The sequence below is a fragment of the Melanotaenia boesemani genome, chromosome 10 (assembly GCF_017639745.1).
Source record: "Melanotaenia boesemani isolate fMelBoe1 chromosome 10, fMelBoe1.pri, whole genome shotgun sequence".
In the NCBI taxonomy this organism is placed as follows: domain Eukaryota; kingdom Metazoa; phylum Chordata; class Actinopteri; order Atheriniformes; family Melanotaeniidae; genus Melanotaenia; species Melanotaenia boesemani.
In genome coordinates, this window is record NC_055691.1 from 16946267 (window position 1) to 16959845 (window position 13579).

General features: G+C 39.3%; 1 protein-coding gene across 2 annotated transcripts in view; it reads right to left on the reverse strand.

Moving 5' to 3' along the window:
* LOC121647935 (transcription factor SOX-6-like) overlaps positions 1-12531 on the reverse strand; it is a 101229-nt gene extending 88698 nt beyond the window's left edge. For both annotated transcript variants that reach the window (XM_041997763.1, XM_041997762.1), the window contains exon 1: positions 12171-12531. The gene's annotated coding sequence lies outside the window, so the exon portion shown is untranslated. The remainder of the gene's footprint in view (positions 1-12170) is intronic.
* Between the last annotated feature and the right edge of the window lie 1048 nt (positions 12532-13579).

A 13579-nucleotide genomic window follows, 5' to 3' on the forward strand; every position in this document is an offset into this window, starting at 1 on the left:
ATACGTCTAAACCTCACCCCTGTGCTCACTCCTCCTAAGAGATTACATTATGGTGCTCCCTATTGTCCCAACTTCTTCAAGACAAAGCCTGTTCCACTGTGCAAACAGTGCGCCTTGGAAAGATTGTAAAAACAAGAGGTGAATGTCAAAGGCAAAAGTGAATAGGATCTCTCCCTTCTTTTGTCAAGTTGGTGAGGTATGCACAAACACATCACTGCGTGACAGAGAAGAAAGGAGGGCCTTGTGAAGGAAGGAGTCGGAAAAAAGTTGGAGCGTCTTCGCATGAAAAGGCCAGTACCGTGAGAAGTTGCCTGCCTGACTCCTGGATCTATAGAAAAAAACCCCTCTGTGAATATTTGGATGAAAGACCCCCAGGAGCACACAGAAGGCATTACGCTCAAGACAAAACACAAAGACTGATGAAATGATGAGCTAAAGCTGCCAAGAACATAAAGGTTGCAAAAACAATGTTGAGTCCAAATGAAAAAGAAAAAGAAAATAAAATAAAAGAAGAATAGTACAAAGAAACGTGTTCTTTCTGAGTGAGAGAAACATGTTCAGATATTCACAATAAAGTCAAATCAGATGTATGAAGGCCGGCCAACCTCAGCTCAGCTTCCGCTGTCCCAGCCGAGAGTCAACACCGTCACGACCCAAACAAGGCTTTAACTGTCAGGGGCAATTAATGAGGGCGACCTCGGCTCTCTCTAATTTACAAGGCCAGCGCCAGCCTGTAATTAATTGCTGCGTGCATAAATGTAAATGAGTCCACTGGGGAAGTAGAGGGAGGGAAAAAAACGGCTGTCAGGCCAATATTCCAGCGAGGGAGCAATCTGCGAGAGAGGGAAATGATTTAGAAGACAGCGCACAAATCTGCCGCTCTATAAAGCACCATGACGTTGAATGTGAGAGGAGACTTGTTGAGGTGGAGGAGGTGGTCGTTAGGAGAAAAACAATTGGGGGGGGACAACTGTGGTGGCAATAAATATTATCTGTATTATTTTAATCTTCTACCACCCCCATCACCCCCCCGTAACTCTGCAATTTGTTCATAAGAAATCAAACATACAGTTTAAGTCATTTGCTGGATCCCAGTGTCACTCTGCTCTTGTGGTGACTGTTTTTCTGCAGAATAAATGCACATATACTTAATTCAGCACCTAGAGAATCATGTACACATTTACTGAAGGTCTTAAACAGCTGAAGACTTCAAGTACAGACTGAAGCAGTTATTGATCAGAAATCCACTAAGCTGTATTTTGCAGCCCTTTGAAATTTTTGTGTTCCTTCTTTGTGCGGCTGCCCCAGTAAACGGTTGTTGGTAGCAGAATCCTATTTACATGTGGAAAAAGGCATGTTTAAAAATTGTTCATTATTATTCTGATAATGTTAAATAACTGTTTTCAAATTGAAGTGTTTGGATTGAACCATGCTGGTTGGTTTTTTTTTCTCTCTCATCACTGAAGCCAACCATGACTCCATTTCTCATTCCCGTTATCATCTTACCTTGTCTTCCTGCAAGTCATGGAGCTGCACGACAACAAAGAACATGTTAAATCAAAGGGAGGCAAGAAGGAGAAATATGTAATCATTCATGGCAACAACAATAGCATCTGTCATTTGTAAATCCGCTGCACAAAAAGCCTCCTCAACTCCCTTTGTGCACACCGTGAACAAAAAGTATGGAAACTATTGTCCATTCAAACCTGCACAAACACAACCAAAACACACGTGAGATCAACTATGTAAGAGTCCAAGCAGTGACACTTAAACATACATGCTCACACTCACTCAGCACAGCAGCAGTCACAATAGGGTCTTTATGACAAAAGCTCCTTTTCACTACAGTACTTTACAAAGGCAAATAAGATTTTTCCTATAGCAGGCCTCAAGCAATAACAGTTGACATCACAGGCCAGTCTACGTATGTTTCCCATATTTAACAGGGAGACCCAGTGTAAGCTTCTTGAGAATGAGACTAAACAGCCCGCTGAGGCAGTGGTTTCCCCTCCTGCAGCAGCAGGAACCATCGACTTGAGGGACTGTGGCAACGGGCCATTTTATTTGGTTACGCACCGGCTGCGGGCCAAGACAAATGAACTACCTCTAACAATACAGCAGTGTGACTGACCTGTTTGGTTGTTTCAAATGTTAAATAATTTCAGACTAAAACATAAAACCAAAATGTCACTAATACATGAAAAAAAGAAAGGCAAGCACAACTGTCAATAGGCCACAATGCTGCTGCCTGTCTGACCATCTTGAGTATGTTAGACCACATGAAGGAAACTTGAGGTCTGAGCACAGTCAACTGGATGCTCGACCCAGTGCCACTCGTCACATCACTGAGTATATCACACACCGTTCTTCTTTTCCAACAGCATGTAAAGAACACCGTATGCCATATGCAAACAGGCGAGTTCTATGGTGGGCTTGTCAGCAGCATTTCCGGCTATGTTCATGTCACAGGGGATGAACCTGATGCATGCATCTCATGCTGATGTGCTGCTTGCAGAACCATGAAATGATAGTTTTCTATTCTGAGCCACACGGTCCATATTCACACTGGGTCCAAACACTCACCACTGTCTCATGATGACAACGGCTCGATTAAAGACTTCTTTACAGCGTGGAAACCATGGAAACGCCCTGCGTAGAAAAGCTGGATGACAACCAGTTGAATTCAGGTTTTGGCCCTGTGGGTGGGACATGCTTTCTTGGCCATCACTACTTGACCACAGGATTATTTCAGAGGCCTTGCACCCTAACCGTGCTGCCTCGCCCCATTACTCCAAACCACTACAAGTGGTAAAGTGAAGGTTAGAGGACCATGACACTTCTATAGATGGAGGAGAAGTAAAAAAGCAAGGTATAAGCAATGCAAATATAAGGTCCATATACAGGCTCACTGGGCAGCTGTTCTGTTCAGACTTGAAAGAGATTATTGAGTTTTTTTAAGGTTATCTTGAAAGAAATCTTACATTTTCTTAGTTTTCACTAATTACCAACAGTGAGCTCTGTCCTTTATCAGCAGACGCAAGATGGCTTTTTTAATCAACAGAAGTGTGAATGCAACATTTAGCAATATGCCCCTTTTCAGCTTGTCAGTATTAGGCTTTTTACAGTTGACCTATTACATCACACAACAAAAAAAACAGAGACAATGTTGTTTGCAGGAAACTGGTACCTTATCCTGCTGCAAATTGATAATCTATACAGCTCTTTTAATGTTGGAAGTGCTGAATGATTGACTACTTTTTTTTCAAATAGTGTGGTTTCAGTAAAACATGTCTACATGCTTTTAAAAACATCAGCTTTTTGTCAGAATTGAACAAAAATGAAAATTTTATCACAATTTTTTAAGTTCAGTGCAACTTGTGCAAAAGATTTAACACAAAGTATGCAAAAATATATAATGAATAGTGCAGTTTATAACCTAGAAATGCCAATAATGCTATTTAAATATGAATATATTTATATGCATGTAGGTTCCTGTTGTGAAGGCCGAAGGCCAACTATAGCAGAAATATGGTGCATGCATTGCATGTGTTTTGCTAAACTCCTTTGTCAAAGCTGCATGTTTGTATTTAAACTTTCTGCTATAGCACCACAATTGCTTTCACAATTGTTTTTAACGCAGAATGCCTCTGGTAATGGCCATGAATACACAGAGTTTTGTGTAGTCTGTGGTCAGATGGTGATCACATCATACCAGATAAGCTGTATGTCTAAGCGACAAGAACTGCTTACTTCACAGTCAAATTAGGCAGCAAGGTGAAATTCCAAAGGACACTGCTTAGCGGAGATGTGCATCTCATGTAGCCAATGTGGACACTGTTAGCGTGCAAGTTGAAATGAGGACTCATGACATTCTGCATAAACAATGATCCTAGTGTAAAATCAGCATAAAACAAACTGAGAGTAAACAATTAAAGCTACAGTGTGTAATAATTACTGACATCTAGTGGTAAAGATGGACATTGAAATGACTTCAAATGCCAAGCACAGCTGTGAATGGACGGTGGCCATCGGTGGCCAGAATTTTTCAAAACATAAAAATGTTTTCATCTGTGAGTGGATCCAATGTCCTCAGTTGCAGCAATGAACTACAGGTAGCCATTTCAAAATTGTGTATGTGTGTACTGTCTTCTTTAAGGCATGACTTTAAAAGCTCTGAGTTCTCATTTCACAAACAGAGGTGTTTGTCCATTCAGTGACACCATAGTAAAAATGGTGGCAGAAATATAGCAGCTGCCATGTGCAAGTAGATATGAAAAGCAATTATAACAGAATAAAAGCAAAACGATTATTTTAGTAAAGTGATTAGATACCAATAGAAACTGTTTTTAATGATACATGAAATTTTTCTGTCATTAACCTTTGGTTTTGTTACACACTGCAGATTTAAACAATTAATTAACCATTGTTGGTTTTTCTGTTTTGTATATTTTCCAAATACCTTGCAACACAGAAATATCAGGTAGTTTATTAAAGTTATTTTGTACCTTGTTAGAAGAGCGATTATTGAAAGAATGTTCCTGTTGTTTGGGAAAACATCTATAACAATTTAAAGACATATTTATATTAAATGTTGCTCATATAATCTGCCTCAAAAAGTTGGCTAGTGCAAGTCCCGACTGGTTGGTGGCATTAGGAATCTACCAGTTTTATTAGTGATAGGAACAGTTTTTTCTGCACCATGCTAACCAAAGCTAGGGGTTCTATTTGCTACTTTCTGCAGCTGTCTTAAAATAATCTCAGAAAAATTCAGATGAACAGCACAGCAGACGTTTTTTTACTGCCACTAACATTTTTACATGTTTCCTTTTTGTTTCCATCTTTGCACAGATCAACTCACAACACCCAGAGTTTTTACATGTAAACTTATACTACTTACACTATCAATTTCACAAGGGCAATATCGTGTAATTTGTACAACATCAACAACAAACTTTAATCAAGAGTGGGTGCAAATAATATCTTTCATTTGTGTTAACCTTCCGGGAGTGCCTTAAGGGTGCGGTTGGTATAGTATGACAATTCGGAGACAGCAAGCTTGACTGTCAAACAATCTTTGCTTATCTTTGCTGTTTGGGACAGACAAAAACTGTTACAAAGATCTTTAAATACTTTATTCAGTTATCAAAACTTCCCTGCACTTTTATTGCTTGTTCTATGAAACTAAACCCATCAGTTTTTTTAACAGCATAAAACTATAAGATATGTTTGCTTAAAACACCCACTTTCAATACCGACTACCTGCATAATGTCATTATGTTGAGAAAAGTCAGTTATTTAAATGATGAGTCATCACTATTTAGGTTTTGGATAATCTACAGAAAATATCACATGGATAACCATGGAGCACAAAGATTTTTTTTCTATAATCTAATTTTAACAGAATTGCTGAATTATACGATTGGCTTTTACTAAGCACTTTTATTTGACCTTGTTGCACAGTGTCATGAGATGAAGAAAGTTGATTGGAGAAATGTGTAAAGACCTTGGAAAAGACAACCATGCTGCAACAAAAATCTGACCTCACTTACATTAAACTATACACCCTCTTGTCTTTATTCACTTACATGTAAGTGGGCTGTATGAAAACACTGAGTTTAACTTGAAAATTGTTTTCACTGTAAGGAGATGTAGAACAGAAGCATCTCCTTTCCTCTCCTTAGGGATGTTCAGTGCTTCTTGTTACAGGATATAATAAAGGAAGTTATTAGAGAATTCAAACACCTACTATTGTAGTTGCCTCTTAGATACTTCCAGATCATTTCACTCAGGAACTATTCTAAGCAAAGCCCAGGGTATATGCGAACTGAGCAACCGCATTATTGCTTTATTCATGCATATTTGCATATTTTTGTACCAGATTTTCAAAACAGATAGAAAAAGTAGCTGGTTTTCTTGTTTACTCTAAATGTGTCTTGTTTTGTCTGATAATGCTTTCTGTTACAACAGCCAGAATGGCACCAGTATGATGTAAGATAATGACAAATATTATAAATGAATGAGTGTCTTACATTTATAGTGTATGAAATGATCAAGCGCTGGTAAAAGTGAAAGCACCTGGTAGTTTGGGGGGGGGCAAATCAAGTTCTGCTCTGGGCCCCATAAACAGTCAGACCGGCCCTGTTTCTAAGCATTCGACCAGATCCCTTGCTTCACACACAGACCAGCAATAACATATCTGAGCCTTGTGTTGGGATCAAACACACAGTTATCCAACTTTGTTGGTCTAGTTTGCCAGTCTAGTCCCTTCTAGCTTTTTGTTTTATTTACCCTAAAAGTGAATATAGCTACTATAAATGTTTAGAACAATGTAATATTTAAATACTATTTATCTAAAAAAAAAAATTTTTTGATAAAAATATTCTCTGTCTTCAGTTTGGATGCATTCAGTGTAATCTAAAACGTAAAAGTTGAAAAATGACAGTCTAAAAGGAAAAACTGGAGAGACCAAATCAATGGATTAAAAACTGTCCGGACATGGTTACATGCTCGTATGTAATGTCTCTTTTCTATAAAATCAGCAGCAGCAGTGTAATTGTTAAAGCATCTGCTGCTGCTGCTGCAATCCAAGCTGAATGACAGTGGAAAAGACTCAGAGGAGCGCTTGTGTTAGTCACCCGGTCACCCTGTAGTCTTTGTAGAAAAGACAAAAGAAAAGTGCCGCCTGATTGGTCAGACCAAAGACGCGACCACAGCACTTCAATCTTGTAATTAATGTAGATGAATTGATAGAGAATCAAAAGTAGCATACTCCTTTTAGTTCATGTTTATTCTTGTGTCTGGCAAAGCGATGAGAGTCAGTTTAGAGCAACAGGGGAAAAAATGAGAGTGAATTATGTGTTTTTACAATGCCTCCTTAAAATGAAACAATACAGTAACAGAGATGAGATTTACATAAGCAATCAGCAATGAATAATAACTTGCATTATTAATCTCTTTTACATGCAGCATTAAAGAATATAAAGAGTTTTTGATCTTTTTTTTTTTCCAAAGTGTTATATGCGTCTAGAGACAAATGTTAACATTCATTATTTAGACAAGATAATTTCTTCAACCAAACATGAAGTCTACCAGAACCTGGACATATTTCCTTTATTTGTTTTAAAGACTAAAAGAAAAAGTTTTGAGTACCATCTTTGCTGTTTGGGGCATTTCAGATCAACATGAAAGTGTTTTCTTCTTGAAGCACATTCCTCTTTGCTTCTCATCCTTATTTTTTTGCAAATGATTCAGAAATACAGTTGATTTCATTCACGATGCATAAACAAACTCTGATCTGGCTGAAGTGTTTCAGCATTAAAAGAAAACTCCAGTCTGTGTTGCCTCTAAGATGCATGCCCACAGCGCCATGAGTTGGATCTTTTTTTTCAGCGCTTTCCAGGATTTTTTTATTTAATGTTACTTCAGTTATTAAGTTCCTACATCTCCAAACATGACTTTCAACCCGACAGAAGGACGGGAGCTCGGTGGAGAGTGTGATGATGAGTTTTTCCACTTGAGAAAAACCACGAGGGCAGAGCCAGTGATGCTGCAGGTTGCCATGCCGAGCAGCACGCACATCAATCAGTAAAGAAGGAAGACAAACAGAAATATGATACTTAGATGTCATTCTGAGTGATCTTGATGTTAGATTAAAAAAAAGGTTAAATGTGGATTCAAGCCAACTCATGTCATTTTTCTCTGCGGGCAGGATGCCAGATTTGGAAATGTGTTAACAGTGCAACAACCACTTGTCAAAGACTCTAGTCTGAGCCATACAATAGTAAGCATACTAAATATTTTGCAAGTTTAAGATAGCTGTTGTTACGGCTGCATTTATCTGAAGACAGGGATATCAACGCTGAAACATAAAGACATTAAAAGTGAGAAAATAGTTCAAAAGAAGATAAACTTTACTGAATTAACCTCTGCTTCTATTAACCAGAGTAGACACCATGATGTAGAACAATGATTAAATACTGTATGTGAAGCTAAGAAATGAAAAGGACTGAAGAGCAAACCTCTGTGTGTGTGTGTGTGTGTGTGTGTGTGTGTGTGTGTGTGTGTGTGTGTGTGTGCAGAGGAGACGCTGGTGTCATTAGGAGCTGGTGTGTCAAGTAAACTCTAATTCTAAGCTTTGAAACTGGATGGTGGGGAGCAGGTGCTGGAAAATGTGCGGCAGAAAGGAAAGGTTAACACCCACAAAAAAGAGTGAATACATAGGAGAATGAAGATGGAGGCCCGTTTTCTCCACTGTGGGAGAAAATGAGGAAGCTGTTTCCAAGGTTGAGTGTTGGTTGAGAACAGGGGAGGGATCCACAGAGCAACACATCCACCCAGCAGGAAACACACTGGCAGTAAAGAAGAAACACACACATGCAGGCGAAAAAGGTACTCAGCATTGACATCTGTAACAAGGATGCAACATAAGACGCTCCAAGAAGTGCTTTTATCCTATAAACATCTAACTGTGCACAAGGATGTGTGTGCAGGATCCGTGTAAACACTTGTACATGTGTACAAGTAAAAGCACTAAAAACCAGCGAGAGCACACAATTAGTCACACATTTGTCACATTCCTTTGTCAACACTCACAAAAAAAACATAAAAGATGCAAACATCCACAAGCACACACACACATTGTGCTGTACAAACACACCTAAGCTTGCATTGTGGTTGAGAAACTTATGGGCATCTGCCAGCATGCTTCAAGTGCTCATTCTCCAGGCCCCAACCTTTCTTTTCCAGCAGCAACACTGCAATTTGGGTGTGCCGTTTGGCCAGAGATAAGTATAGGCTGACTAATATGCACTTAGGGTACAGGGAGAAATACTTAGGGCTAAATGTTTAATTTGTGTTTGTACAACACATGTCCAATTTGGGGGCTGGTGTCTTTTTCAAAGAGCCCGACAACAAATAATTAAGACTCTTTGGGTCGGCCACAAGCTTAAAATGGTGGATCGGAGGAGTTTTTTGCAATGAAGGTGAATGACATCCTCACAAAAACAACATCTGGAAGCACTTAAAATCTCCAACACCATAGTCAGACAAAAGATATGTTCACCTCAATATTTAGGATAAATAAACCACCAGTACTGCTAACATCACAGTGCATCTACACATTTGGTCAAATCAGGTTTTTTTGTTTTTTTGTTTTTTTTTTCTGTGCATCGGGATGGACTGGGATCCAGAACATGCCTCTCTCCTCACCTAACTCTATCTTTCTTGTTGAAGCTGTAATCTTCCCCTTTTATGTGTACTACTTTTATTATTTCTAGTACTAAGGAGTCTCCCCACTTCACTGCACAGGAAAAAGGTCTCCTAGTTTCTTAGAGAATTCATATGGCATAAAAGAATAACCTCGGAGAGACTGCTTTATACCAGGGAAATAGATCCTGAGGTTAGCCTTGTACTACATTAACACCAATGTGAAAAGTTTTATATTGGGGCGAAGAAGATTTTTTTTCAAAAAAGGATTCAGTCATATAGGATATATAAATTTATATATCCTAGATCACTGTATATATATATATATATATATAAATCTTTTTAACACATCTAAACATGTATGAATGCTGAGCATACGAAGAATTACAAAATATTGATTCGAAAATTCAAAGTGAGACAATCACAGAATAAAATGAAATCATTTAAAAAAAAAAAAAAAAAAAAAAACATTAAAAAAGAGGATGGAAATACAGGCCCAAAGGCTACAAATGAGTAAGATTTCAACCATTTCAAGTAATTAATTAAATTTTATATTTGGCTAAATTTATCCAGATGTAATGGAAATTTCACGCACACTTCATATTAGTGATTTTATGTGACTGACAGAAAAGTAATGGACCACACAGTGACCGGTGTTCTGTTGTCAGTGCTGCTTCCCATAAGAAGAGGAAAGCAGGGGGGTGGGGGGTGGCTGCAGGTCTCTCCGCAGAGAGCGCAGCCTTGCAGCCCAGGACAATGTGCTGAATTGGCAGCCTATATATAAGTCTGCCATTTGGACACTAATGCCACTTTACCTTATGAGGGAAGGACAACCCGCACCACCTGCTCAAAACAAAATGCCATAGGAGATCAACTTCAGCGAACCCCCCAAACTCGGATTGTTTTTCAGACAGATACTCTCACTTACAAGAGAGGAGGAGGTTGAGGGGGGGGTTGGGGGGTTGGGGAAAGGGGGGGGTTGTCTATAAATTGTTCTGCCAGAGTCTAAACAATTAAAGTACTTGTTGGAAATAGTGATTTACTGCGCAGGGCCGGTGTGGGCAGGCCCGAAATGGCAACTGGAGGATCTGTATGTCGGGCAATCATAACTCTGAAGAGAGGGGGGATTTGATGCGCAATTTTTTAGAGTGGATGAGCCAAAAAAAACACACACACACACACACACACATTTAAAAAATCACTGAAACAGATATCCAGACTTTGCGTTTCCTCTGTGGTGGTTTTTCAGGCTCCTTTTTTTTTTTTTTTTTTTTTTTTTTTTTTTTGTCACGCGTGTGTGATCTCTGTCGCTCGCTCTCTCTTTTTCTCTCTCGCTGTTACTCCAAAAGCTTCTTATCTGCGGGCGGGCAGAGGCTTATCTAAGAGGTGTAGCGTGGCTCTAAATATGGGGAACACCCTGAAGTGGCTTTATCATTCTTTTCCAAGCCGTAGTCGTGCGCCTTGTCCTCTTGTACCCTCTGCCCCATCAAGCCTCCTCACGGGAGACGCTGATTGTCCAGCCTGGACAATCATGGGATTACAATCTGGTCCCTGCACGCATGGCTCAAGTTCAAACACCCGCTGTTAACTTCACACTTAAGCAGCGCTGCCGCTCAGAGGCTGCATAGCTGCGAGGCTGAAGTGACACCTTTAACATTTAACCATGCAGGTCCAACATGAAGCAAATCAGAAGTGAGATGGTAAAAAAAATTAAACTACAGCCGAGTTTCTCTGCTCCGTTGGACACTGTCCTGTATTGTCTCTTATAGGACTTCCTGTCTATTTTAATTTATGACTCGTGCATTCTTCTGGGGTCAATCGCGCTGACCCCAGAGGGGAAAGTTAACTTGGGCCTTGAAGATGCAACTCGTTCTCTCCTCTGCAGCCTTATTTCTCTTTATGTATGCATGTGTGTGCGCATGGCTCCACTGCTTGATTGTGGGCTGAGATATGCAAGAGGACCACAAAGGTCCGTTGGTGTTTATGGTCGTGGTCGAAGAGGAAAAGAAACTGAAGAGATCAGAGCGGGTCTGAGTGTAGGATGACTTAAGAGATCTTTGATGTATTGAAAATAAATTCTAAACAGGTTCTGTGGACTTTAAATGTCTTTTTAATGGTCTATAGTTAGTCCACGCAACAAGTCTTGCGCAGGAACTTTTTTGAAATGCGCCCTGAACCCACTGAACATTTTTAGTGAGATACTCGCGTATTTTGTGTTAACAGTGAATGGATGTAGCGGAGGACGACATGCTTCTCCATTTCTCGCTCAGTGTATTTACAAACATTTAATCCTTAAATTGACCACCTTTAATTTTGAAGTCATTAAAGGAAAAAAGATATGGGATTAATTTTGAAGTTACACTACAACGCATGTTTGTGCGATTTGACAGATTTATTTTATTTAGCTGCCACATTAAGATGAAAGTTAAGCAAAATCAGAACTTTTAGAAAAGCTGTCTTTCTTTCTTTCTTTCTTTCTTTCTTTCTTTCTTTCTTTCTTTCTTTCTTTCTTTCTTTCTTTCTTATTTGGAACGTTGTGCAGTTTGAATCTCATTTTGGCTCAACACAGACAAAAATTTACCCATGTTTCTTATTATTTGCAAGTGTAATAGAATAAACGCGTGCGTGCACCCAAATAACTTGTCGTATTTATTACTGATTGTTTTTATTCTAAAAATTGCTTTGGTGACGTTTTATGACTTGATCCAAGTTGAAGTCAGTTATAAAGGCCATTAATTCCTTTTTTTGAACACGTTTTTCTAAGAAAAAGTCTAAAACAACTTAGAGTTGGTTTGGTTGCGAGTCTAATCACTGTCCCCAAGTTCAGGTTCAGACGCAGTGATGCAGCCCCAATCTGCTGCTGTCACCGCTGTTTGTTATGAAGCGGAGATAAGCGGAGTGCGCACCTACTTTTCAAAAACAAGCAGTCCCGGGGCTGCTCTACACAGATGCGACAGGACTCTTACCTGCTTTCACTTCTTCCACATTCGCTTGCGCTTCTCTTCCAAACGTGAAGATTGTCAGTGAGTGGGTGACAGTGGAGATACGGAGACAGGAATCAGTTCAAACAGCCGTCAACTCCCGTGCGTAAAGTCACCATCGCTGGAGCGTGCAATGGGGGGACTTTGGTAACTCCTCTGCTCTGTTTGCGCTCCGCCAGGGATCTGAAAGTAAAATCAAACACTTGGGTGTCGGTGTCAGAAGTGACCCTGAGCCCGAGGAGCTGTCAGTGAAGATTATTCAAAAAGTATTTTGGGTTTATTTCCCGTCCGGCATGTAGAAGCTTGATGAGAGTGCAGGGCACTGCCGGGCAAAGAGGCAGAAGCAGCATAACCCCTCCTCTGCCTCTCTTTCTCCCTCCCTCTCTCACGCCCTCCCTTTCTGACTTGGCTTTTTTATCTTTCTCCCCGTCGGTGTCACTTTCTTTGAGTTCATTCTCTGCAAACACATAAAAACAAGTACTTTGTTTAATTTTTTTGTCATTTATTTTCCCCTTTTCTTACTTTTCGAAGTTAGACAAGGAGCACAAGCGTGAACGTGCACGTGGCACCTTCATGAAAAGTTCCACTATTAAAGACAATTTAAGTTCGTGCGTCAAAACGGAAAAGTGTCAGAAATAACAACAAACTGAAAGACATGCAAAATAACTGCAGATTAATTCGTTTTTGTAAAAAAAAAAAAAAAAAAAAAAGAAAGAAAGAAAGAAATTATTTTGAAACTGCTGAAACAGAACGATATACAAATTTAATTTATTTTTTAAGAAGTTGTTAAATACTTAAGTAGTTCTAATGTATTATGGGGGGGAAATGACAGATTTTACAGTCAATATTGGAATTAAATTTGGTAACATGACTTGTCTTTTTAAACATTTCCTATCTTTTTATCCCACTGTCGAGATATGTAAAGTTTAGTTATTCTTAATTTTATTGAAAAGAAAATATAATCCCATTGATTCCCTGTGGTGAATAAACAAATGGTTCCACATGAGAAAGAAGGTAAACTCAAACTGTTCTTTGTCAGTGATGGTGCGCTGCAGAGTTTTCAGCCTCGTGTCAGAGGTGTAAGCGCCGTTGGCTCCTTCTGCATTACATTTACTCTGACGCCACCTTTTGGCGGTTTTAGTGCAGGCGATCCGTGTCTTTACACCAAGTCTGCTCCAATAATGTGACGGCTCATGGAATGAGATACACAAGGAGCAAAAAACCCTTTGAAAATGTCAGAAATTAGGATTTATTTTAGTTATTTATTAAATCAAGTGATTCATTTTGCATTATCCTGGTTATTTTCTTATAGCTGTCTGAACTGCTGGGATAGAGTCAAGTTCAAATAGAAATGGATGGATGTTACTTCTGTAAAAAAAAAATGAAGATCAAAA